Genomic DNA, 25,260 nt, shown 5'->3' with positions numbered 1-25,260 from the left:
TATTTATGGTTATTTATATACATATTTTTCAGTTGTCATCTCAACTTTTAAAGAATACTGTGTAGGTGGGTGTCTTGTTTGTTTTATATTCAACATTTTTTGCCTATAATAATTTTTAATGTCTATAAATGATATTAATATCTTGATGATTCACAAATATATTCATTAATATTTATCTTTAGTGTTAATTTATTGATGTGGGATATTAACATCTGTATTATGTAGTCTCTATATATAATAATGCCATTTTTGTTATTGGTATGTATATCATCTATTTTCATATTTTTATATACATGGGTATTAACACACTGTTTTTTAGTAACATAATATATTTCTTAAAATAGTTTCTAAATATTTTGTCAGTCTATATATAATCTTTATTATTATTTTAACTGTGGTTTTTAAATGTTATGCTATTTGTTTTATAGTCCCTGACGCAGCCCTGTTGGGCGAAACATGGCCACTGTCGGGCTGATTTGTTTATTTGGTTGTCATTCTATAAACTATTTTCTTTGATCTGCTTTTTTTTGTCCCTGAATACAACATGTCAGGGAGTCCCTATAACCAGCCCCTCCAAATAACACACTGATTACGATTGATAACACTTTTTTTATGTCCAAGAATTTTATTGGTTTTAGTTTGCAATTTTGATTTTGTATGAAAATTTAATAAAATTTCTGGGGGGGGGGGGGGAGAAAGACAAACAATTTATCAAGCAATAACATCAACTATCACACAGAATTCAAACAACAACAAAAACCCCACCTGCAAATTAAAATAATAAATCTTAAACTAGTTACCTAAAATTATCCACGAGACCAAATGTTAGCAGTAGAACATGTCTCACCCGTTTTGTCTGCAACAGAGGTTTCTAACTATGAAAAGTTATTCTGTTGTTATAGTTCCTCTCTGTACGTCAGTATGCTACACAAGCTGGCAAGCTTGAAAATATAAGTGAGAGTTGAGATTACAAAATAAAGGCTACCAACAATAAAGAACGACAATGTCGATACAGTAGCTCATACGTTTGCTTCGTTTTGAGTGTACGCGGAACGACGGCTGGGAAACCTAAGTGGCTTCAACGTTTGACGTCATGCCGGCTCTAGTCTCAATCACACTTCCTTGCCAGATTGGCTCATGCAGTCTCCTATCATTAGCCTCCCTTGGTCCTGCCCTCCTCTGACGCAAAGCTTTTTTGAAATTTCTAGCGCGTTCCAAAATAACTGTATAACTTCCTGTTTTAATTAAAGCGGGAATTTGAAGCATCCAAGGAAGAAGAGGGGGTGGGGGTGGAGTGTCAGAGGGAACGAGCGCGGCACCGGAGAAGAAAGGTGTGGGTGACCTGAGGTATGTGCTTGACGGTAGATCGAGGGGGAGTAGAGTGGGGAGACCGAAAAAGAGAAGGAGAGATGGCAGACCACTGGGAAGGGAGACCTCTCTATTGTTCGCAGAATTCGCGTGAAAAGGGAGGGTGAGTGTTGGGTGTGTGAGTACGAGGACAGTCGAATGTGTGTGTGACTTGGTGGCGCTGGCATTTCTGATTCCAGAAGTTGCTGCTCGTTTGTCTGGGTGTCTCTGGATCTTTACACTTAAGAGTCAGTGTTCCTTTTGTCCTGGTTACTCCTGGCTGAAATTTGAGCCATAGAAGGATTCCAGGTGACGCTGCGGAATTATGTCATGTGCAGGCTTGAAAAAATGTTACCGGGCGCATCAAAGCGGCCTGGAGCTATCTCTCTGTTTCTGCAAATTAAACTAATTCCAGAGCAAATAGCTTGCACGGTACGCCTTGTAGCCAGTTTGGCTGGTATTATCCTGCTCTATTCAAAACAAATCGGGCATATCTGAGTGGGGAAGGACTCCGTAATATGTGGCATATAGCTGAAAGCAGGCACAAGTTTCAACATTGTTGTCCTGCGGGCATCAGAACCTCAGAGACGGCTTTACAAGCTGCTCATTGAGAGGGAGCTTGGCAGCGCCTAAGTGTGAGCTGTGCTCTTCGTTAATGTGCAAACACACAAACAGGACTCGCAGGGTTGCCAGGTGGAAAATTTTTTTCCCACCCAAACCAGCCTAATTCCAGCCCAAAACCCGCCCAAACTCAAACCCCGCCCCTGACTCCCCCGCCCCCGCCATCATCAACCCCGCCCTGCCGTCATCGGCCCCGCCCCCCGTCACCGGCCCCGTCCAGAACGTCACTAACCCTGCCCCCGCGGCTGAAAAAACCGCCTAAAAACCGCCCAAAAGACAAAAAAGAAGCCCAAAAAACCGCAACCCGCCGCAGGCAAAAATTTCCCGCGGTGGGTCACGGAAACCGCCCAATTGGGCGGTAAAACCGGGCAACACTGAACAGGAGATGCTTCTAAGACAGTGATGGGCAACCTTTTGAATTTGGTGTGTCAAAATTCGCCAAAAAACCAAGCATAACTCGGGTGGTGTGTCACTTTGAGAAAAAAAAACATAATTTCGCGATATTTATAGTTTAACAAAAATATATAATTGTAATATATAACTGTATTTAATAAACCAAAAACTAATTATTTAACTTACCTTCTTAGTGACTTCTTTGTTCATCTATCAGTTGGTTTCTTTTGTTGGTCTTGATATTATTTAACTTGTGTGGGGTGCCGTGAACTAAGATAAGTGAGGGGGAGGGGGAATTCTTTAACTAACCTGCCTATTAGTGACTTTTTTGTTGCTGAATTTCATTGGCTAAATCTTCAATTGAAGGTTGGTATTTTGTACACTTCAAGCCCAAGTAAGCGCTTCTAACTTCATCTGTCAATCTGTTTCTTTTGTTGGTTTTGATATTATTTAATGCTGAGAATAAGGTTTCACAAAAGTATGTAGAGGGAAAAATTGTGAGTAAAGCCATTGCTATATTTTTCAGGGTGCTAAAAGTGTCTGGTAATCGGTTCCAGGCACTCCAAATTTCCTGTTCGTAGTGGCACTCCTCTTGATTCTCCAAGCGGCACATTTCCAGATTCTCAAGCTTTGACCTCAAGTCGACAAACACCTGAGCCCAGATGCTGTCTTGAAATTCTACAAGTTGCATCTCCAAATCATCAATTTGCATCCATTGGAAACCATTTAATGCCAGACCATGAAAATAATTAAGTATCCTGATGTAGTAGTCTACAGTAGTTTGGCCAGTATGTTTGGCCAGTATGTTTTAATGCTGGTACTTTATATGCAAGGGTTCCATTTCATTTTGTATAGCTGCACTGGCCTTCTCAACATACTTTGTTACTCGAGGAAAATACTTATAAGTTTTAGTTTCTACATCTCGCTTGAAAATTTTAAGTTTACTTTCAAAAGCTTTTAGGTATCCAAACATAACGTCAATACTTTTGCCAAAACCTTGTAACTTTACGTTCAGTTCATTAATATGAACAGAGAGATCTGTAAAAAAACATCGGGGTGTTGACCCACTTATCATCATTGAGCTGAGGAAAGTTTCCCAGATCCTTATCCTCAAGAAATACCTTAATTTCTTCAAAGCACTCCACAAAGCGCTCAAGAACTTTGCCTCGGCTCAGCCACCTTACATTATTGTACATCAGCAGTCCACTGTAGGTGGAATCAACCTCCAGTAAAAGTGCAGAAAATTCTCGCTTGTGAAGGGGGAGCACCTATTAAATTAACTATTTTTGTAACAACTGACGTCGTTTAAGTCGGTGAATTTCTACTGAGTGGTAACTCAGATATTCTCTTAATAATTGCATCTTTATTCTGCATATCGTGAAATAGAACTGGTGCACATCTTAGAGTTTCTTTAATAAATTCTTCCTCACTGAGTGTTTTTCCATGCTGAGCTATGGAGTGAGCAATGCTCAAACTTGCAGATGTTAAATTTGTAGAACCTTTTTACAAATTTAAGGATGGAATTAGATTGGCTCTTACAAAAGTGTAGCTGCCTGGAAATGTATTCCTTCCTATCATCCTCACTTTTTTTTCAAGAGCTGGGAATGATTAGTTTCAAAATGTCTATATTCCACGTTCTGCTTACTACAGTTTCAGTACATAGAATGCAAAATGATCTGCCATTTTTCTCTATAATGCCATACATCTCAGTCCATGTCTCTTGAAAGGGTCGGCTACTGCTACTACCACTTCCTTTACTTAACCTTGGTTTTTTATTTTTTGGGTTCTCCATCATGGGGGCAGTGACAGAAGATAGAATTATAGATAGCCTGTTAGCCCTGCAGGCAATTAGGGGTTAACTAGCCTAACTGACCACCTTATGTAAATTAAGATGGCTGCCGCTATTTCTAATGGTGGGAAACGGCACCCATAGCACATGCCCTCGCCTCTCCCAGCCTCCCCCTCACCTATCTCAGTAATGATGGTCAATTAGAAATCCACGACACCCCAGAACAGTAGATTGGATGATGGTTGCTGTGGTTATGTGGTTGCTGGTAATGGCGATCACAGGGCCTTCAGAGATGCGTCCCCCCACGGCATTCCGCTGCTCTCTGCTCCGTCGGCCGGAAGTGAGGTCAAAGATCCCCTAACGGCCGTGCAGGAGCCGGGGAGAGGGAGCAGCAGGGAGGGAACGAGCAGAGGACTCGGAGGGAGCCAATAGGAGCGTGCACGGCACCCCCCCCCCCCCAGCAGGTAAACATGCACCGGGGGTGTGATTTCGCCGGGGGGGGGGCCGCGCTGCACCCGGGGGGGGGGCGCATCGGCGATCCGCCCCAGGTGTCGGCAAGCCTGGGAACGCTGTGTGTCATCGAAAATGGCTACGTGTGTCAGTGCTGACACGCGTGTCATAGGTTCTCCATCAAGGTTCTACGTCAAGAAGTAGAGGCTGAACAAAGACGAATCCAACACTGGAGATGTTATCCTGCAGTTCTTTACTGGAGCAGATATGAAGGGACCTGACACGGTCCGTGTTTCTGTACGCCTACGGCCCGGGTCAAATTACTAACTGAAGTCAAAAGAACTGATATTCAGATGCACTAAACCTTAACGACCCTCTAACAACCCTTTAACGAAGGAAATTCCTAACCGTTGCATGCATTAAAGGCCTTTTTCCAACGAAGCAAGCAGCTAACAAAAACGGAATACAAAAGAGTAACTAGCATTGTAATGGGGGCGATTCGGGATGCACTAACACTACCGAGGATCACACCGAATCATTTACCGCGACATATTAAACGTATGGTCAGAGCAGTCGTAAAGGCCTGAGCTGTCATCTCCCCGCTGCCCCCTGCACCATAAAAATCAAAGCTGGCATGTTTAAACAGAAAAGTGAGATAAAAAAACTTAAAACACCACAAACACTGGCTCCCCGCTGTCCCCTGCATAAAATATAAAAGCTTTACAAACATCAAAAAAGGATCGGGAGGGGGCAAAGGCGCTCATCAGGAGCGTCCTGTATGGACGGCCTTGCCCCCCCAAGATCGCCGCTGTTCCCCGCTTCCGCCCTTTACTAAATTAAAAACTGAAAATAAAAATCTAAACTTTTGCAGCGCCGGGCCCCCCTCCCTTCCTGTCTCGATCTTCTTCTTTTCCCAACACTGCTCCGCCTCCCGCCATCCCCTGGCCCTGCCCCCTGAGTTTGTCGCTGCCATTCCTCCCCTCCAACGGACCCCCCCTCCACTTTACCGGCCGTGCAGCGCCTCTCACCTGTGTGTGAAGGCGCTGCAAGGGGTGAAACAACAGATTGTCGATCGCTTCTGCCTCCACCGACGTCTGTCTCCTTCTTTCTGTGCCCGCCCTCCTCTGATGTAAGTTTCCTACACCAAAGGACTGCAATGCTGTGCATCGGGGAAGCCCAAGAAACATAAGCATCGGTCCTCCTCAATGCATGGTGCCGGGGCTCAAGAAGTGCTGGCACTGGGAAGAGTGCTAACCCTCCTTGGAAGAGGTGCTGGTGCACAGGTCTCCCACTAGCCAGGACCCCGCTACCACTCCAACATAGACACCTTCTCAGGCTGCCTCTCTTCCTGCACTCCTATTTTTGCCGATGTTTTCCTTCAATGAGTGGTGCCAAGCCATGCTCAGGGAGGAGCTGGCAAAGATGCTGCTTAGGCATCGATGGCGCTTGTGCCAACTGCGGATCAGCCCCAGGTTCTACTTCTGGAGGATCTCTGCACCAGCATTGAAGGAGCCTCAATATCAGCACCTCGGAGGGTGTCATCCTCGACACATACAGTACTGCTCTCAATGTCGGGAGAAGCTGTACCTCAGCGCTGCTTGGGGGCGTTGACATGGGTCCTCTCCACTGAGTCAAGACAGGCATAGACTCATTCAGTACAACATGAGTACGGTAAAGAGTCTGAATGGGACTGCTCATGGGATTCAGAGGGGACCCACATTATTTCTCAGAGGAATCGTCTTAAGGGATCCCTTCTGATCCCTCCCCACCTGTAAATCTCCACCTGAGGGTCTTTCTTTCAGCGATTTCATCAGGGAGATGGTTTCTACCATCCCATTTAAGTTAGAAACAAAGCTAGAGCCCTGGGTGGAAATGTTGACTGTTCTGGACTACAAGCCTCCTCTTAAAGAAAGGGTCAATATTCCATTGCACCCTATCCTTAAAGATGCACTGATGAAGAACTGGGAAGCTCCTCTCTCAGTGTAGCTTGAACCGAAGAAGGTGGATACGCAGTACCGTAGCCTTATATGCTCCTGGATTCCTGAGGGCTGAACTGCCACACCACTCTGCTGTGGTGGAATCTGCTCTTGAATAAGCTAGGAGCTCCAGGACTTATGTCTCGGTGCCCCCAGGTAGAGAAGAGGAAACTAGTCTGTAAATAATGCTGAGCAGAATATATGTCTTCTGATATTGGAGAATTTTATTCCAATTGATATCAAAACATACAATCTGCCTTCCTTCTATTTTGTAGTGCTGGTGCTTACCCAACAGTAATCGGGTAGCACTGCCCAGTTACCGCCAGGTTGGCTTTGGTGCAGGACCCCTTCCTCAATGGGTGGCGGTAAGTTCTCCCCCCCCCCCCCCCCCCAAATGGCCACGCGGCAAGTGGTTTACCTACAGCACAGCCGTTTCTTTTCAGGAAACAGCCTTTTACCTGCTTCGGTAAAAAGGGGCCTCAGCATGCGTCATACACGCGCTGATGCTAGTGCAGGTCCCCTTTTACCGCAGCTTAGTAAAAGGACCCCCAGGTTCTGGATGTACTCTGTAGAAGTTGTTTGCTTTTGCAGTGTGTGTATGGATGCCTGTGTGAATGTGATAATGTTTGAATGTTTGCATCAGGGGCTTACACTGTACAATTAACACATACAATAAATAAAAATCATAGACTCAAAAGTACCTAAATCCATTAAAATCATACAACTGATCAACAGCACAAATAAATCTTTAAATAGAAGTGTATGTCTGTATATGTATGTATGTAAATATATATATATTATTTTGCTTCAGAGGAAGGAAAGTATAACCCCTTAAGAGCACATAGCTAGATATAGCTAGACAAGACTAATCTATATTATACCAATAAATGGAGTCTACGCCAATCAATTAATTTACAAGAATAACTAAAAATTAGTCATAAACCTTATCATAATTAAATATAAATTAATTTATCAGACATACATACTAATACATATAAAAGCTAATACACATAAAAGGGACATATACCTATTAGGGTCCCAAGGGGCGCTTGAACCTAGTAGATAATATTGTGACACCGCTGCTATGCGTTTTTCAGCATAATGCCTGAAACATTTAAGGTTGATAAAAATAAAAAAAATTAATGAGGCAATGGATTCTGAGTTGCAAAAAAAAAAAAAAAAACCATAAGGGACAAGTACTTACAAACAGCAGCAGACTCTCACAGAGCTCATTCCTCATGGGCTTGCATACTTATATGCTGTTTGCCTTAGAAATGTATTAACATTTCTATTTAAAGATTTATTTATGCTCCATTGTTCAGTTATTTTTTATGCATGTTGATTAGTTGTATGATTTTATAATGAATTTAGTTGGTTTTGAGTATATCTTTATGATTTTTATTTATTTTGTATATTTTAATTGTACAGTGTAAACCCTTGACACAGTCTCTAGGAAGGTGAAATGTGGCCACATTGGACACTGTATAGTTTGATTTATTGATTGGAATAAAATTCTTCAACATCAGAAGACGTGTATTCTGCCCTTCCATATCATCAAGCTGATCAATCCATAGACTGGTGGTGGGTTGTGTCCATCTACCAGCAGGTGGAGATAGAGAGCAAACTTTTGCCTCCCTATATGTGGTCATGTGCTGCCGGAAACTCCTCAGTATGTTCTCTATCTCAGCAGGTGGTGGTCACACACAGCAGCAGCTCTGGCTAGGCCTCCAAGCCTAATTTTTAGGTTTTGTTGAGTGCCTGGGGTTGAGGGCTCTTTTGAGCAAGTGCAAACCTGGTGGTGCCAGGTCCCTCCTTTTCTCCCCCCTCCCGCTGGCTCCGTTAAAAAAAAAAAAAAAAATTTTGAACGTCCTTAAAGGCGTTTATTTCGACGTTTATTTAAACGTTTATTGCAGCTACTCACTGGGACACCAGGTCGTTACAGCTCGGAGCGGACAGCAGGTAATTTTTACCTTTTTATAGCGGGCAGGGGGTTCCCCGATTTATCTCCACGTGGCATATGGCGTTGGAGGGCGAGGGCGTAAAGAGTCGCTCCCCGGATCGCTTGGGCGCTTCTAGAGGGGATGCGGGGGTCTTAAAGCCTGATTCGCCCTTGTTGGGTGACAGTTTCGTGGCCGATGAATGTCCCGGTCCTTCCTCCGGCGTGGCGATTTTTCCCGCCATAAACGCCCATCCCCCGCTCCTCGCCTCCGCCATCTTGGCCGGCCACGCGGCTCGGACGGCTTCTTCTTGGGCCGCCCTTGAGGTTGGAGACATTAATGCCATGAACGCCCTTAATTTGGGCGACGGCACAAAAGCGGCTAAAGTTAAGCGCCGTTCTTCCCGCGCGGCTCCTTCGCGGAGTGTCGCGCCGGACGCCATTTTGGATGCGCAGCATGTCTCTCCCCCGCTATTGCGAGCGCCGGTTGAGGGTGCGTCTAGGGCTGTTGCCCAGGCTGCGGAAGTACACAGTCTGGGGGGTTTTCCCCCGAGTTTGTTTTGCTGCTGCATCAGGCCTTCCTTATGCAAAACGCTGCCCCTGCTCCCTCGTCTGGTAAAGAGGTTGAGGTTCCCAGAGGTAAACGCCCTCAGGTTGATTCCCAGGCCTTGAAGGACTTTGTCTCCTCCGATGTAGATGAGGGCAGCGTATCTGAGGTCTCCCAACGGTCCTTTGCGGATTCCTTGGAGGAGACGGATCCCCGCTCGGATGGAGCGGATGACCCCTCTGCAGCGCGGCTTTTTAGCTCAGAGGATTTGTCCAACCTGTTGGTACAGGCCATGGACACTTTGAAGATTTCCTCTCCGGAGGACGTCTCTCCCTCAGCCCCTGTTGGCTCTGCCATTATGCTGGGGACGAAGCGCCCGCCTAGAACCTTCCACGTGCATGATGCTATGCACACCTTAATTGTGGCTCAATGGGATGTCCCGGAAGCGAGCCTTAAAGTGGCTAGGGCTATGTCCCGCCTCTATCCTTTGACTGTGAGTGAACGTGAGGCCTATCTGTGGCCTACCGTGGATTCTTTAATCACTGCGGTGACTAAGAAAACGGCGTTGCCGGTGGAAGGTGGCACGGCCCTAAAGGACGCCCAAGACAGAAGATTGGAGGCGGCCTTAAGGTCGTCCTTTGAGGCAGCTGCTTTAAGTTTGCAGGCCTCAATTTGCGGCTCCTATGTGGCCAGGGCGTGCCTGACTATGGTGCAGCGGGCTTTCCCCTCGGATCTTTCCTTGAGGGCTGATTGGCCGGCCCTGGAATCGGGCTTAGCCTATTTGGCAGACTTGCTGTATGATGTCTTGAGGGCCTCAGCGAAAGGCATGGCTCAATCTCTGCGCGGCGGTGGCTTTGGCTGAAACATTGGTCTGCTGACCACGCCTCTAAATCCCGCCTGGCTAGATTGCCTTTTAAAGGCAAGCTGCTCTTTGGGGTCGAGCTGGACAAAATCGTGACCGATCTCGGCACGTCTAAGGGCAAGAAGTTACCAGAGGTCAGGGTTCGGGCTAGTACTCGCCCTGGTACCTCCAGAGGACGGTTTCAGGAAGCCCGTCGGTACCGCCCGGGCAGGTCGGGCTCCTCTGCCCCCTCTTCCTTCAAGAGGAACTTCTCCCCCAAGCAGCATTCCTTTCGCAGAGACCGCCGTCCCGGAGGTGCTCTCTCCGGTCCTCCCCCAGGGTCTCGTACCCAATGACGGGGCCTTGGTCCACGCCCCAGTGCAGATTGGAGGACGGCTGTCCTCGTTTATGGGCGAGTGGACCACAATAACTTCAGACGCTTGGGTGCTGGAAGTCATCAGAGACGGCTACAAGCTAGAGTTCTGCCGACCCTTAAAAGACGGGTTTGTACTTTCTCCCTGCAAGTCTCCGGTCAAAGCTGTGGTAGTGCAGCAGACCTTGAACAATCTGATCCGCCTGGGGGCGGTCGTTCCGGTGCCAGAAAATCAGCTTGGCAAGGGATGTTACTCCTTTTTCTTTGTGATACCAAAGAAAGGAGGTTCTGTACGGCCTATCCTCGACCTCAAAGGGATCAATTGGGCCTTGAAAGTTCGGCACTTTCGCTGGAGACCCTCCGCTCTGTTATAGCGGCAGTGAAGGCAGGAGAGTTCCTGGCATCCTTGGACATCAAGGAAGCGTACTTGCATATTCCCATCTGGCCTCCTCATCAACGCTTTCTGCGTTTTGCAGTACTGGGCCGACACTTCCAGTTCAGAGCCCTCCCGTTCGGGTTGGCTACTGCTCCGCGGACCTTCTCCAAAGTAATGGTGGTCATCGCGGCCTTCCTGAGGAAGGAAGGAGTTCAAGTCCATCCTTATCTGGACGACTGGTTGATCCAAGCCCCCTCTTATGCAGAGTGCGGCAAAGCTGTGAACCGGGTGGTTGCTCTTTTGAGCTCACTGGGGTGGATCATCAACTGGGAGTAAAGCCAGCTGCGCCCGACTCAGTCCCTGGAGTATCTGGGAAGTTCGATTCGACACCCAAGTGGGCAGAGTGTTCCTGCCAGACAATCGGTTTGTCAAGTTTCAGGCTCAGGTGGACTAGTTCCTAGTAGCCTCTCCTATTCGGGCTTGGGACTACGTGCAGCTGTTGGGCTCTATGACGGCCACGATGGAAGTAGTGCCCTGGGCCAGGGCTCATATGAGACCACTACAACAATCTCTGCTGCTGCGCTGGACTCCGATGTCGGAGGATTATGCTGTGCGCCTTCCCTTGGACCCAGCAGTGCGCATGGCGCTGAGCTGGTGGACGCAGACAGACAAGTTGTCTGCAGGAATGCCTCTGGTGACCCCGGAGTGGATTGTCGTCACGACAGACGCCTCTTTGATGGGCTGGGGAGCCCACTGCTTGGGAAGGACAGCGCAGGGGCTCTGGTCTCCTGCAGAGGCAAGTGGTCTATCAACCTCCTGGAACTCAGAGCCATTCGGTTGGTGTTGTTGGAGTTCATCCTGGTACTGGTGTTGAAGCCTGTACGGGTCCTGTCGGACAATGCCACGGCTGTGGCCTATGTCAACCGCCAGGGAGGTACCAAGAGCGCCCCTCTAGCCAAGGAGGCCATGAATCTATGCCAGTGGGCGGAAGCGAACCTGGAACAGCTGTCAGCGGCCCACATTGCCGGAGTCATGAATGTCAAGGCGGACTTTCTCAGTCGCCATACCTTGGAGCCCGGAGAGTGGCAGCTATCTGCTCAGGCGTTCTTGGGCATCACGAAGCGCTGGGGCCAGCCGAGCCTAGATCTGATGGCGTCATCGGCCAATTGTCAAGTGCCGCGCTTTTTCAGCAGAGGACGGGACCCTCGATCCCTGGGAGTAGATGCTCTTCTTCAACAGTGGCCGACACAAGAGCTTCTCTATGTGTTCCCGCCCTGGCCCATGTTGGGCAGGGTGCTAGACCGGGTGGCAAAGCATCCCGGCAGGGTAATCCTGGTGGGTCCGGATTGGCCCAGACGTCCCTGGTATGCGGACTTGATCAGGCTCTCAGTCGGCGATCCTCTGCGGCTGCCAGTGGAGCAGGGCCTGTTTCATCAGGGTCCCGTGGTGATGGAGGAGCCCTCCCCCTTTGGTCTTACGGCCTGGCTATTGAGCGGCAGCGTCTGAGAAAGAAGGGCTTCTCAGACAAGGTCATCGCCACTATGCTGAGAGCGAGGAAGCGCTCTACTTCTACTGCTTACGCCAGGGTTTGGCGTATCTTTGCAGCGTGGTGTGAAGCAGGCTCACTTTCTCCCTTCACTGCTCCAATTTCTTCAGTGTTGGCGTTCCTGCAAGAAGGTCTGGACATAGGCCTGTCGCTCAGTTCCATGAAAGTTCAGGTAGCGGCTCTGGCTTGCTTCAGGGGCCGCCTGAAGGGTGCTTCCCTGGCTTCGCAGCCAGATATGGTGCGCTTTCTCAAGGGAGTTAATCACCTGCGCCCTCCTCTGCACTCAGTGGTGCCTGCGTGGAATCTCAACCTGGTGCTAAGAGCATTGCAGAAGCCGCCTTTTGAACCCTTGTCGAGGGCATCTCTGAAAGACCTGACGTTGAAAGCAGTCTTTTTGGTGGCTATCACTTCAGCCAGAAGAGTTTCCGAGCTCCAGGCACTCTCATGTCGAGAGCTTTTTCTGCAGTTCACTGAGGCAGGAGTGACTATTCGCACAGTGCCTTCCTTCCTGCCCAAGATTGTTTTTCGCTTCCATGTGATTCAGCAGCTCTGTCTCCCTTCCTTTCGTAGGGAGGTCTACCCAGAGGAATACTCTGCTCTCAATTTCTGGATGTGAGACGAGTCATCATCAGATACTTGGAAGTGACCAATGATTTCCGGAAATCGGATCATCTGTTTGTCCTGTTTACAGGTCCTCGTAAGGGTCTGCAGGCTTCTAAGCCTACAGTGGCAAGATGGGCAAGGAAGCCATTGCAGCGGCTTGGGTGGCCGCAGGGAAGGCCCATACCTTTGCCAGGCATTACCGCTTGACTGTGGCTGCTCGGGCGGAGGCCCGGTTTGGAGCTTCAGTGTTGCGGTCAGGGATTTCTATGTCCCGCCCTGGGTGAGTACTGCTTCGGTACATCCCACCAGTCTATGGATTGATCAGCTTGATGATATGGAAGGTAAAATTATGTATCATACCTGATAATTTTCTTTCCATTAATCATAGCTGATCAATCCATAGCCCCTCCCAGATATCTGTACTGTTTATATTCTGGTTGAATTTTAGGTTCAAGTTTAGCCTTCAGTTACTTCAGGAGGACTTCGTGTTCAAGTTCTTCTTTCACTTGGATTCTTCAAGAGTTGAGACGAGTTTGTGTTACAGTGAGCTGCTGCATTCCTCTCCCCTCCGTTTTACGGACTGGATTGAGATTTAAATTCTGCCGGCACTCCCTCCCGCTTCGTGCGGCTGTAGGGCAGCTTTGTACCCCTCCCGCTTCGGCGGTGTTAGGGTCAGTCAGCTCCTCCCGCGGTTGCGGTTGCAGGATAAGCCAGATCCCCCCGCATCGGCGGGTGTGGTGTCCCTCCCCCGCTCCGCGGGGATGAGCTGGACGGATTCCCCTCCCCCACTTGTGTGGGGATGAGCTGGGTTAATTCCCCTCCCCCGTTTCGGCGGTGGTGAGCTGGGCAGAGTGTCCCTTCGTGGGTGTAATTCTCTAAGTGCTGAGTCCTGCGGATGGAGCTTTGATATCGACATACTGAGGAGTTTCCGGCAGCACATGACCACATATAGGGAGGCAAAAGTTTGCTCTCTATCTCCACCTGCTGGTAGATGGACACAACCCACCACCAGTCTATGGATTGATCAGCTATGATTAATGGAAAGAAAATTATCAGGTATGATACATAATTTTACCTTTATGAGCTACTCCCAGGTAGAGAGGCCAGGACATTAGACGCATTTGGGAGGAAAACTCTTCAAGCCTTGATTCTCATTGCCCACATCCAGTTCTACTAGCTCTACGTGAGCCTTTACTTGAAGTCTGATTCACAGTACACTCAAGTCTTGCAGATACACTCCCACAGGAGCAGGTGCAGAGCTTCGCCAGTTGTCCAGTAAGCAACTGGAGTGTAGACAATATCTGGCCAGGGGCACGTATGACTCTTTTGATATAGTGTCCAGACACTCCACTATGGGTGTAGGGATGTGTAGACTCTCTCTCATGGCTGTGTGTCTTTGACCTGGAAAATGGTGGTTTAGGAGAGGCTGGCAGACATTCCTTGCCAAGGTGACAGCTTTTGGAGATAAGGTGGAGGAGGTCGTTGACCTCATAATAAACCACGGACACCATCCAAACTCTGTCCTGGCACCCTCTAACTGTATCATCTCCGTCACAGGGGTTTTTGAGTGGACCTAGACAAACCTACTACTCTCAAAGGTGTGGGTTCCCACTGCCTTCACGATCTGCCCAACAGCTCCAGGCCCAGTGTTCTTTGCCTCGTCAATCCCGTCCTCAGAAGCTCCAACCGGTGCCCTAGTCAACGTAAGGGACAAGCTTTTGACTAGCTCCAAGAAAGCATAGACACAATCAAAGTAACTGTCCTGAGTGAAGCTGGGGTTTTTTTTTCTGTCCATCATAGGTGACACCCCCCCCCCCCCCCCCCAAAAAAAAAAAAACCTCATTTTTGGCTGTCTAGCTATTTTCAGCGCTGACTTGAAAAAAAAAACTTTGCACGCAGCAGATCGCTCCTTAGAGGGAACACTAGTCTGCTCAGGAAATGGATCTATCAATCTCATTGAGTTGAGGGCCATTTGGCACGCTGTAAAGGCTTTCAGAGATGGCTGCAAAACCAAATTATTCTCATCCAAATGGACAACCAGGTTTCAATGTTTTATGTAAACAAGCAGGGATGTATGGGAACCTACCCCTTGTCAGGAAGCAGTGGGGATGTGGCAGCGGGCCATTCTTCACAGGATGGACCTCCAAGCCACATACCTCCTACAGATAAGGGAGATGACACAGGAACACGGCAGCCAGACTAATTTTTGGTAAATCAAGATTTGAAAGTGCAACACCACTCCACGAAAAGCTACACTGGCTCCCCATCAAAGAGCGAATAGATTTTAAAATACACACACTGATCCACAAGATCCTCCACGGAGAATCTCCAAGCTACATGACCAAATTAATTGACCTCCCAAACAGAAACAAGACCAAATCCTCTCGAACATATCTCAATCTTCACCTTCCTAGTTGCAAAGGCCTTAAATACAAAACCTACTACGCTTCCAATTTTTCCGTGATAGGCAGTCAACTCTGGAACGCCATACCAAGACTCATTAGAACAACCAACGAACATCTACCCTTCCGAAAGTTGCTGAAAACATACCTCTTCAAACGAGCCTATTCGGACGACCCAACTTAATCTAATTACCTAAACCACATCTCTAAACCAAACCACTAGCATTAACCACACCTCATCCTGCCCCCATATCCCTTCATCTTCTCATTCCCCACACAATTTGTATCTCTGTAAAATGATGTGTCTATCTTTTGTTATCTCTGATACACCTTATTCCCTTTTATTGTAAGCCGCACTGAACCTATGTCATCTGTCACACTTTGTTCCCGTTTATTGTAAGCCGCACTGAGCCTGCAAATCAAGCAGGAAAGAGCGGGGTATAAATGCTACAAATAAATAAAGACAGAGCAGGGAGGGCGGGGCCCAGCAGGACAGGCCTTCTGTATGCATATCCTCCCATACCTCTAGTAGGGAAGACTTTGCTGAAACTCAAGCAAGACTGCGGAACTATGATCCTGATTGCACCCTTCTGGCCGCGTCAGATTTGGTTCCCTCTTCTTCTGGAGTTGTTCTCCGAAGAACCTTGGATATTGGGGTGTTTTCCAACCCTCCTCAGGACAAGGGGTCGCTTCTACATCTCAACCTCCAGTCTCTGGCTCTCATGACCTGGGTATTGAGAACTTAGAATTTGCCTCTTTGGGTCTTTCAGAGGGTGTCTCCCGAGTCTTGCTTGCTTCCAGGAAAGGTTCCACAAAGAGGTGTTACTCTATGGAGGAGGTTTGCCGTCTGGTTTGACAACAAGGCCCTAGATCATCTATCTTGTCCTACACAGACCCTGCTTGAATACCTTCTACACTTGTCAGAGTCTGTCTCAAGACCAACTCTGTAAGGGTTCACCTCAGTGCAATTAACGCTTATCGGCGTGTAGAGGGTAAGCCTATCTCTGGACAGCCTTTAGTTGTTCGCTTCATGAGAGGTTTGCTTTTGTCAAAACCTCCACCAGTGTCATGGGATCTCAACGTCGTTCTCGCCCAGCTGATGAAAGCTCCTTTTGAGCCACTGAATTCCTGCCATCTGAAGTACATGATCTGGAAGGTGATTTTCTTGGTGGCTGTTACTTCAGCTCGTAGGGTCAGTGAGCTTCAGGCCCTAGTAGTGGATGCACTTTATACTAAGTTTCATCACAACAGAGTAGTCCTCCGCACACACCCTATGTTCCTGCTGAAAGTGGTGTCGGAGTTCCATCTGAACCAGTCGATTGTCTTGCCAACATTTTTTCCCCGTCCTCATGCCCACCCTGGCGAAAGCAGTTTGCACACCTTGGACTGCAAGAGATCATTGGCCTTTTACATGGAGCCTCCATTGAAGAAATTTTCAAAACTGCAATGTAGTCTTCAGTCCACACATTCACCTCACATTTCTATCTTGAACAGGATACCCGACACAACAGTCAGTTTGGGTAGTCAGTGCTGCGGAATCTGTTTGGGGTTTAGAATCCACCTCCACCTCCCCTAGGCCCATTTTATTCTGTTCCAGGCTGCGCACTCAGCTAGCTGTATATAGTTTTAGGTTAACCTATGTTAAGTCCTCGCTGTTCCAAGGCCCAATTGACCAATGTTTATTGTCTTGAGTGAGCCTGGATGCTAGGGATACCCCACGTGTGAGAATAATGCAGCCTGCCTGCTTGTCCTCGGAGAAAGCAAAGATACTTATCTGTAGCAGGTATTCTCTGAGGACAGCAGGCTGATTATTCTCACAATCTCTCCCACCTCCCCTTGGAGTTGTTCTTTATTTGTTATGCTTTTTTACTTTACTGTGGTACGAGCTTGCGCGGCGGGAAGTCAGTCCGCGCATGCACGGTGTGTGCTGCACGTGCCCCAGAAGACTCTAGCAAAGTTTTTCTTCTTTGTTATGGCAAAATGCCGATTCCTGGGCCAATGCAAATGTTGACCCACATGTGAGAATAATCAGCTTGCTGTCCTCGGAGAATACCTGCTACAGGTAAGTATCTTCACTTTTTCATTGGATGTGCAGTCAGAGAATCTATTGGCAAATCCATGCTAATGTTGTAATGTTTGTGTGGTTATGGCTGGCACAGTCAAGTCGCTTATGCTCATGGAATTATATGTTTTGGTACGATGAGGAAATGGATTTGTCACTTCAATTATATTTGATGGATGCTATTGCACTTATCATGCCTCTGTGCTAGGTGGTTGTGAACAGTGGAATGCAGATGTTTAAGAGTCACTGGATGACTCTAATTGGGAGGTCATTTAGCCAATAGCACATGTCTCCATGTGCTTCCAGCAGGTGGATTTAATGGTTAAACTGCTACATCATACTTGCCATTCTTGATTTATGCCCAGCATGTTGGGGCATCCATGGCGCTGTGCTGGTAAGGTTGAAGAGGCAGATTTGTATTTATTTTTTCTAAATATGGTGGTCTTGTTCAGTATCATCCTACTTTTTTGACAACAGGTGAATAGAGATTTAGAGGATTTTTAGGCAGACCTCTCACTCTGGCCCCTCTTCTCTATCTCAGGATCGAGAGCTGACTGGTCATCCATAGGTTTCTATGGAACCTTGGAAGGCTAAGTGCTTTGAAAATGAGCCCCTCTGGCTATCTTTTGCCTATTCAAGACGGATGGGCTCCACCTTAACCAGGGTCAACATTTAAAAAGGAGAGAGAGCAGCCTTTAAACTGGAACCTGGGGAAAGGCTGAATTGCTCAAAAGCGCATGGTTGGGAACAAGGCTCTTTGAAGGATAGTGCCAAAAGAGGGAAGTTAGGAAATCCGGATAGTGTTGCAATAGTAAACTAGGTGCTTTTAAATAGTAGATGGACTTGACCGATGCAATTTATCACTGTCAACTGCTGAGCAAACAATGTTTATTCCTATTATTCCTTGTTATATTAACTTGAAGTGCTAGAAGTCTAAAAAATAAGATGGGAGATTTAAAATATATTGCACTAAATGAAAAGATAGCTATAATAGGCATCTTCAAGACCTGGTGGAAGGAAGATAACCAATTGGACAGAGTTATTTCAGGGTAAATATTATATTGTAGTGATAGGGTGGATCAAATTGGGTGAAGGTGACAAGCAGGATGAAGTGGCTAGCTCTCTCCTTTCTGTTCTCCATCAGCAGATGCCCCATGGGACCACCCTGGGTTCGCATAGAAATGAGTTTATTTTTTACACATGTATATATACATGTCCTGTTTCGTGGCTGACACATATATTTAATGTTATATGATTTTCTCCGAGGACAAGCAGGCTGCTTGTTCTCACTGATGGGGTGACGTCCACGGCAGCCCCTCCAATCGGAAACTTCACTAGCAAAGTCCTTTGCTAGTCCTCGCGCGCCCGCGCGCACCGCGCATGCGCGGCCGTCTTCCCGCCCGAAACCGGCTCGAGCCGGCCAGTCTTCTTTTGTCCGCACTCGGTACGGTCGTTTTTTCGCCGTGTCGAGCCCCGGAAAGTCGACCTCGCGCGTCCAAAGTTTTTTTGAGCGTGTTTTTTCTTCGGAAAAGCTTTCTTCTAGTGCGGGAAGTGCTCCGGAAACCCTCCCCGGGTTTCGTGTCAATCCTCCCCGTACTTCCAGCTTTTTGCCCCGATAAGTTTTCTTTCGTCGTCGGGGTAGGCCTCTTTCGGCCTCGGTCGAGATTTTTCTCCCTCTAAATTTTGGTGCTTCAATTTTCGCCATTTCGGCTTTTGATTTCGCCGGCGTGATTTTTCCGCCCATGACATCGAAGCCTTCCAGCGGCTTCAAGAAGTGCACCCAGTGCGCCCGGGTTATCTCGCTCACTGATCGACACTCGTCGTGTCTTCAGTGTCTGGGGGCTGAGCACCGCCCTCAGAACTGCAGTCTGTGTTCCCTGCTTCAAAGGCGGACTCAGGTAGCGAGACTAGCCCAGTGGAACGTGTTGTTCTCGGGCTCTTCGTCGGCATCGGCACCGGGATCTTCGAGTGCATCGACGTCGTCAGCGTCCAGACCATCTTCCTCGGCCGCCCTTGCATCGAGTGCATCGAGGCATCGGGCCTCTGCATCGGCGCCGAGACATCGGATAGCTGCATCGACGTCGGTGGTACCGGGACCTCGTCTCCTGATGTCGTCGGACGGTGGTGCATCGAGTGGAGTGCAGGTGAGGGCTGTCCATTCCCCTGCTGGTGGCGGTGAGCCCTCGGGTGGGTCTCCTCCTACCCTGAGGGCTCCTGCGGTACAGCCCCCCCGAGATCGACCCTCTTCGGTCTCGGCCCCGAGGAAGCGACGGATGGATTCTACGTCCTCCTCGTCGGTGCCGGGGAGCTCCGGTGACATGCTTCGGAAGAAATCGAAGAAGCATCGACACCGGTCTCCTCCCCGTGTCGGCACCGAGAGCTCTGGGTCGCCGAGGGATTCGGCACCCAGCAGGCATCGGCACCGAGAGGACCGCTCACCCTCTGTTCAAGAGGTGTCGATGCGCTCCACTCTGGACAGCCCGGAACAGCCTCCTCGCCCGGAACAGGTTCTGACGTCGACGCCTGCATCGACCTCTCAGCCTTTTTCTGCAGCCACTCTGAACGAGAGCCTCCGGGCCGTTCTCCCAGAGATTCTGGGAGAGCTGTTGCGCCCTACCCCTCCGGTACCGGCGGTGCTTGCGCCTCCGGTACCGTCGAGCGTGGCGCCGGCTGGCCCATCGCCCAGGTTGAGGTCCCCGACGTCGGTACCGCGTGCGGTGCCGACCGCGGCCACCTCCCAGGAGGGCTCCCCGACTACGTCGGCGGAGGGAGCTTCGCCGATGCGGGCGAGGGAGTCTTCCTCTCGACGCCCCCGTCGTGGACGTGGTTCCACTGAGTCGAGCAGGGCGAGGTTGCAGACACAGGTTCGGGAACTTGTCTGACACCGAGGGTGAGGCCTCGTGGGAGGAAGAGGAAGACCCCAGATATTTCTCTGACGAGGAGTCTGAGGGTCTTCCGTCTGATCCCACTCCCTCTCCTGAAAGGCAGCTTTCTCCTCCTGAGAGCCTGTCTTTCGCTTCCTTTGTCCGGGAGATGTCTACGGCCATCCCCTTCCCGGTGGTTGTGGAGGACGAGCCCAGGGCTGAAATGTTTGAGCTCCTGGACTATCCTTCTCCACCTAAGGAAGCGTCCACTGTTCCCTTGCACCATGTCCTAAAAAAGACATTGCTTGCGAACTGGACAAAACCCTTAACTAATCCCCACATTCCCAAGAAGATCGAGTCCCAGTACCGGATCCATGGGGACCCAGAGCTGATGCGCACTCAGTTGCCTCATGACTCTGGAGTTGTGGATTTGGCCCTAAAGAAGGCTAAGAGTTCTAGGGAACATGCTTCGGCGCCCCCGGGCAAGGACGCTAGAACCTTAGACTCCTTTGGGAGGAAGGCCTACCATTCCTCTATGCTCGTGTCCAAGATTCAGTCTTACCAGCTCTACACGAGCATACACATGCGGAACAATGTGCGGCAGTTGGCGGGCTTGGTTGATGCTCTTCCCCCCGAGCAAGCCAAGCCTTTTCAGGAGGTGGTCAGGCAGCTGAAGGCGTGCAGAAAATTCCTGGCCAGAGGAGTTTATGACACTTTTGATGTTGCGTCCAGGGCCGCTGCTCAAGGTGTGGTGATGCGCAGGCTCTCATGGCTGCGTGCCGCCGACCTGGAGAATAGACTCCAGCAGCGGATTGCGGACTCGCCTTGCCGTGCGGACAATATTTTTGGCGAAAAAGTTGAACAGGTGGTAGAGTCTCTCCACCAGCGGGACACCGCATTCGACAAATTCGCCCGCCGGCAGCCTTCAGCCTCTACCTCTACAGGTAGACGATTTTTTCGGGGGAAGGAAGACTGTTCCCTACTCTTCTGGCAAGCGTAGGTACAATCCTCCTTCCCGACAGCCTGCGGCCCAGGCTAAGCCCCAGCGCGCTCGCTCTCGTCAGCAGCGTGCGACTCAGCAAGGCCCCGCGGCTCCCCAGCAAAAGCAAGGGGCGAGCTTTTGACTGGCTCCAGCAGAGCATAGCCGACATCCAAGTGTCCGTGCCGGGCGACCTGCCAGTCGGAGGGAGGTTGAAAGCTTTTCACCAAAGGTGGCCTCTCATAACCTCCGATCAGTGGGTTCTGCAAATAGTCCGGCAGGGATACACCCTCAATTTGACATCAAAACCTCCAAATTGTCCACCGGGAGCTCAGTCTTACAGCTTCCAACACAAGAAGGTACTTGCAGAGGAACTCTCCGCCCTTCTCAGCGCCAATGCGGTCGAGCCCGTGCCATCCGGGCAAGAAGGGCTGGGATTCTATTCCAGGTACTTCCTTGTGGAAAAGAAAACAGGGGGGATGCGTCCCATCCTAGACCTAAGGGCCCTGAACAAATATCTCGAAAAAGAAAAGTTCAGGATGCTTTCCCTGGGCACCCTTCTCCCCATGATTCAGCAAAACGATTGGCTATGCTCTCTGGACTTGAAGGATGCCTACACACACATCCCGATACTGCCAGCTCACAGACAGTATCTGCGATTTCAGGTGGGCACACGCCACTTCCAGTACTGTGTGCTACCCTTTGGGCTCGCCTCTGCGCCCAGGGTGTTCACAAAGTGCCTAGCTGTGGTAGCAGCGGCACTCCGCAGGCTGGGGGTGCACGTGTTCCCATATCTCGACGATTGGCTGGTAAAGAACACATCAGAGGCAGGAGCCCTGCAGTCCATGCGGATGACTATTCGCCTACTGGAACTACTGGGGTTTGTGATAAATTATCCAAAGTCCCACCTTCTCCCAGCGCAGAGACTCGAATTCATAGGAGCTCTGCTGGATTCTCGGACGGCTCGCGCCTATCTCCCAGAGACGAGAGCCAACAACTTGTTGTCCCTCGTCTCGCGGGTGCGAGCGTCCCAGCAGATCACAGCTCGGCAGATGTTGAGATTGCTGGGCCACATGGCCTCCACAGTTCATGTGACTCCCATGGCCCGCCTTCACATGAGATCTGCTCAATGGACCCTGGCCTCTCAGTGGTATCAGGCCGCCGGAGGTCTAGAGGACGTGATCCACCTGTCCACGAGTTTTCTCGACTCCCTGTATTGGTGGACGATTTGCTCCAATTTGACTCTGGGACGTCCCTTCCAAATTCCTCAGCCACAAAAAGTGCTGACCACGGATGCGTCCCTCCTGGGATGGGGAGCTCATGTCGATGGGCTCCACACCCAAGGAAGCTGGTCCCTCCAGGAACGCGATCTGCAGATCAATCTTCTGGAGTTACGAGCGATCTGGAACGCTCTGAAGGCTTTCAGAGATCGGCTGTCCCACCAAATTATCCAAATTCAGACAGACAACCAGGTTGCCATGTACTATGTCAACAAGCAGGGGGGCACCGGATCTCGCCCCCTGTGTCAGGAAGCCGTCAGCATGTGGCTCTGGGCTCGCCGTCAAGGCATGGTGCTCCAAGCCACATATCTGGCAGGCGTAAACAACAGTCTGGCCGACAGGTTGAGCAGGATTATGCAACCTCACGAGTGGTCGCTCAACTCCCGAGTGGTGCGCCAGGTCTTCCAAGCGTGGGGCACCCCCTTGGTAGATCTCTTCGCATCTCGAGTGAACCACAAAGTCCCTCAGTTCTGTTCCAGGCTTCAGGCCCACGGCAGACTGGCATCGGATGCCTTCCTCCTGGATTGGGGGGAGGGCCTGCTGTATGCTTATCCTCCCATCCCTCTGGTGGGGAAGACTTTGTTGAAACTCAAGCAAGACCGAGGCACCATGATTCTGATTGCTCCCTTTTGGCCGCGTCAGATCTGGTTCCCTCTTCTTCTGGAGTTGTCCTCCGAAGAACCGTGGAGATTGGAGTGTTTTCCGACCCTCATCACACAGGACGAAGGGGCGCTTCTGCATCCCAACCTCCAGTCGCTGGCTCTTACGGCCTGGATGTTGAGGGCGTAGACTTTGCCTCTTTGGGTCTGTCAGAGGGTGTCTCCCGCATCTTGCTTGCTTCCAGGAAACATTCCACTAAGAGGAGTTACTTCTTCCATTGGAGGAGGTTTGCCGTCTGGTGTGACAGCAAGGCCTTAGATCCTCGCTCTTGTCCTACACAGACCCTGCTTGATTACCTTCTGCACTTGTCCGAGTCTGGTCTCAAGACCAACTCCGTAAGGGTTCACCTTAGTGCGATTAGTGCATACCATTACCGTGTGGAAGGTAAGCCGATCTCAGGACAGCCTTTAGTTGTTCGCTTCATGAGAGGTTTGCTTTTGTCAAAGCCCCCTGTCAAGCCTCCTACAGTGTCATGGGATCTCAATGTCGTTCTCACCCAGCTGATGAAACCTCCTTTTGAGCCACTGAATTCCTGCCATCCGAAGTACTTGACCTGGAAGGTCATTTTCTTGGTGGCAGTTACTTCGGCTCGTAGAGTCAGTGAGCTTCAGGCCCTGGTAGCCCAGGCCCCTTACACCAAATTTCATCACAACAGAGTAGTCCTCCGCACTCACCCTAAGTTTCTGCCAAAGGTCGTGTCGGAGTTCCATCTGAACCAGTCAATTGTCTTGCCAACATTCTTTCCCCGTCCTCATTCCTGCCCTGCTGAGCGTCAGCTGCACACATTGGACTGCAAGAGAGCATTGGCCTTCTATCTGGAGCGGACACAGCCCCACAGACAGTCCGCCCAATTGTTTGTTTCTTTTGATCCCAATAGGAGGGGAGTGGCTGTAGGAAAACGCACCATATCCAATTGGCTAGCAGATTGCATTTCCTTCACTTACGCCCAGGCGGGGCTGGCTCTTGAGGGTCATGTCACGGCTCATAATGTTCGAGCCATGGCTGCGTCGGTAGCCCACTTGAAGTCAGCCTCCATTGAAGAAATTTGCAAAGCTGCGACGTGGTCATCTGTCCACACATTCACATCTCATTACTGCCTACAGCAGGATACCCGACGCGACAGTCGGTTCGGGCAGTCAGTTCTTCAGAACCTGTTTGGGCTTTAGGATCCAACTCCACCCCCCGAGGGCCCTGTTTGTTCTGTTCCAGGCTACACTCTCAGTTAGTTGGTAAATTTTTTAGGTCAATCTCAGTTATGTCCTCGCCGTTGCGAGGCCCAATTGACCATGGTTGTTGTTTTGAGTGAGCCTGGGGGCTAGGGATACCCCATCAGTGAGAACAAGCAGCCTGCTTGTCCTCGGAGAAAGCGAATGCTACATACCTGTAGAAGGTATTCTCCGAGGACAGCAGGCTGATTGTTCTCACAAACCCGCCCGCCTCCCCTTTGGAGTTGTGTCTTCCCTTGAAGTGTATTGTCTTGCTACATACTGGACTGGCCGGCTCGAGCCGGTTTCGGGCGGGAAGACGGCCGCGCATGCGCGCGAGGACTAGCAAAGGACTTTGCTAGTGAAGTTTCCGATTGGAGGGGCTGCCGTGGACGTCACCCCATCAGTGAGAACAATCAGCCTGCTGTCCTCGGAGAATACCTTCTACAGGTATGTAGCATTCGCTTTATGCAAGTTATTAGGATGAAAGCTTGCAGGCATTATTGAAATAAATCAAAATAATGTAAATTGGGTAATACTTAACATGAATATGTGATTATCTATAATTTTGGGGCAAATGCAATAAATATTTCTGTAGATCTATTGTGAGACTAGCAATGTGCACTATGTAGTTGTATAGATGTACAATGTTGTAATTCCCACATACTGTGTTTTAATGCATATAACCAGTCATTTTTTTTAAAGCACGCTAATTGCAAAATTAACACATTTTGGGCCTCTTTTTACTAAACTGTGCTAATGATTCCCATGTGGAAAATGCAATGCAGCCCATTTGCTGTGCTGAGAATTGCTAGCGTGGTTTGGTAAGAGGCCCATTTGTTTTTAAGAGCTTTTCTCTTTAGACTCTTACAGATTAGTGCACAAAACCTGCAAAAAAACTTACCAAGAAAAGGACTTAAACTTGCAGATTTTGCAATTAACACGTCTTAATAAAAATACACTGGTGTAGTGGGCTCACACATATGACATGCAGAGGTTAGGTGCGATTT

At 49.4% G+C, this 25,260-nt stretch overlaps 1 protein-coding gene across 2 annotated transcripts in view; it reads left to right on the top strand.

Annotated features, from left to right (window-relative positions):
• Positions 1 to 1,188: 1,188 nt before the first annotated feature.
• The window catches only part of SKA3 (spindle and kinetochore associated complex subunit 3), a 129,518-nt gene continuing 105,446 nt past the window's right edge, over positions 1,189 to 25,260 (top strand). Inside the window, exon 1 of one of the 2 annotated variants that reach the window (XM_030200302.1) lies at positions 1,189 to 1,347. The gene's annotated coding sequence lies outside the window, so the exon portion shown is untranslated. The remainder of the gene's footprint in view (positions 1,348 to 25,260) is intronic. The other variant, XM_030200301.1, reaches the window with a different exon arrangement.

This window comes from Microcaecilia unicolor, chromosome 4 (assembly GCF_901765095.1).
Source record: "Microcaecilia unicolor chromosome 4, aMicUni1.1, whole genome shotgun sequence".
NCBI classification, from domain to species: domain Eukaryota; kingdom Metazoa; phylum Chordata; class Amphibia; order Gymnophiona; family Siphonopidae; genus Microcaecilia; species Microcaecilia unicolor.
The sequence above is the reverse complement of the archived record's forward strand: the minus strand, read 5'-3'. Positions and strand labels throughout refer to the sequence as shown.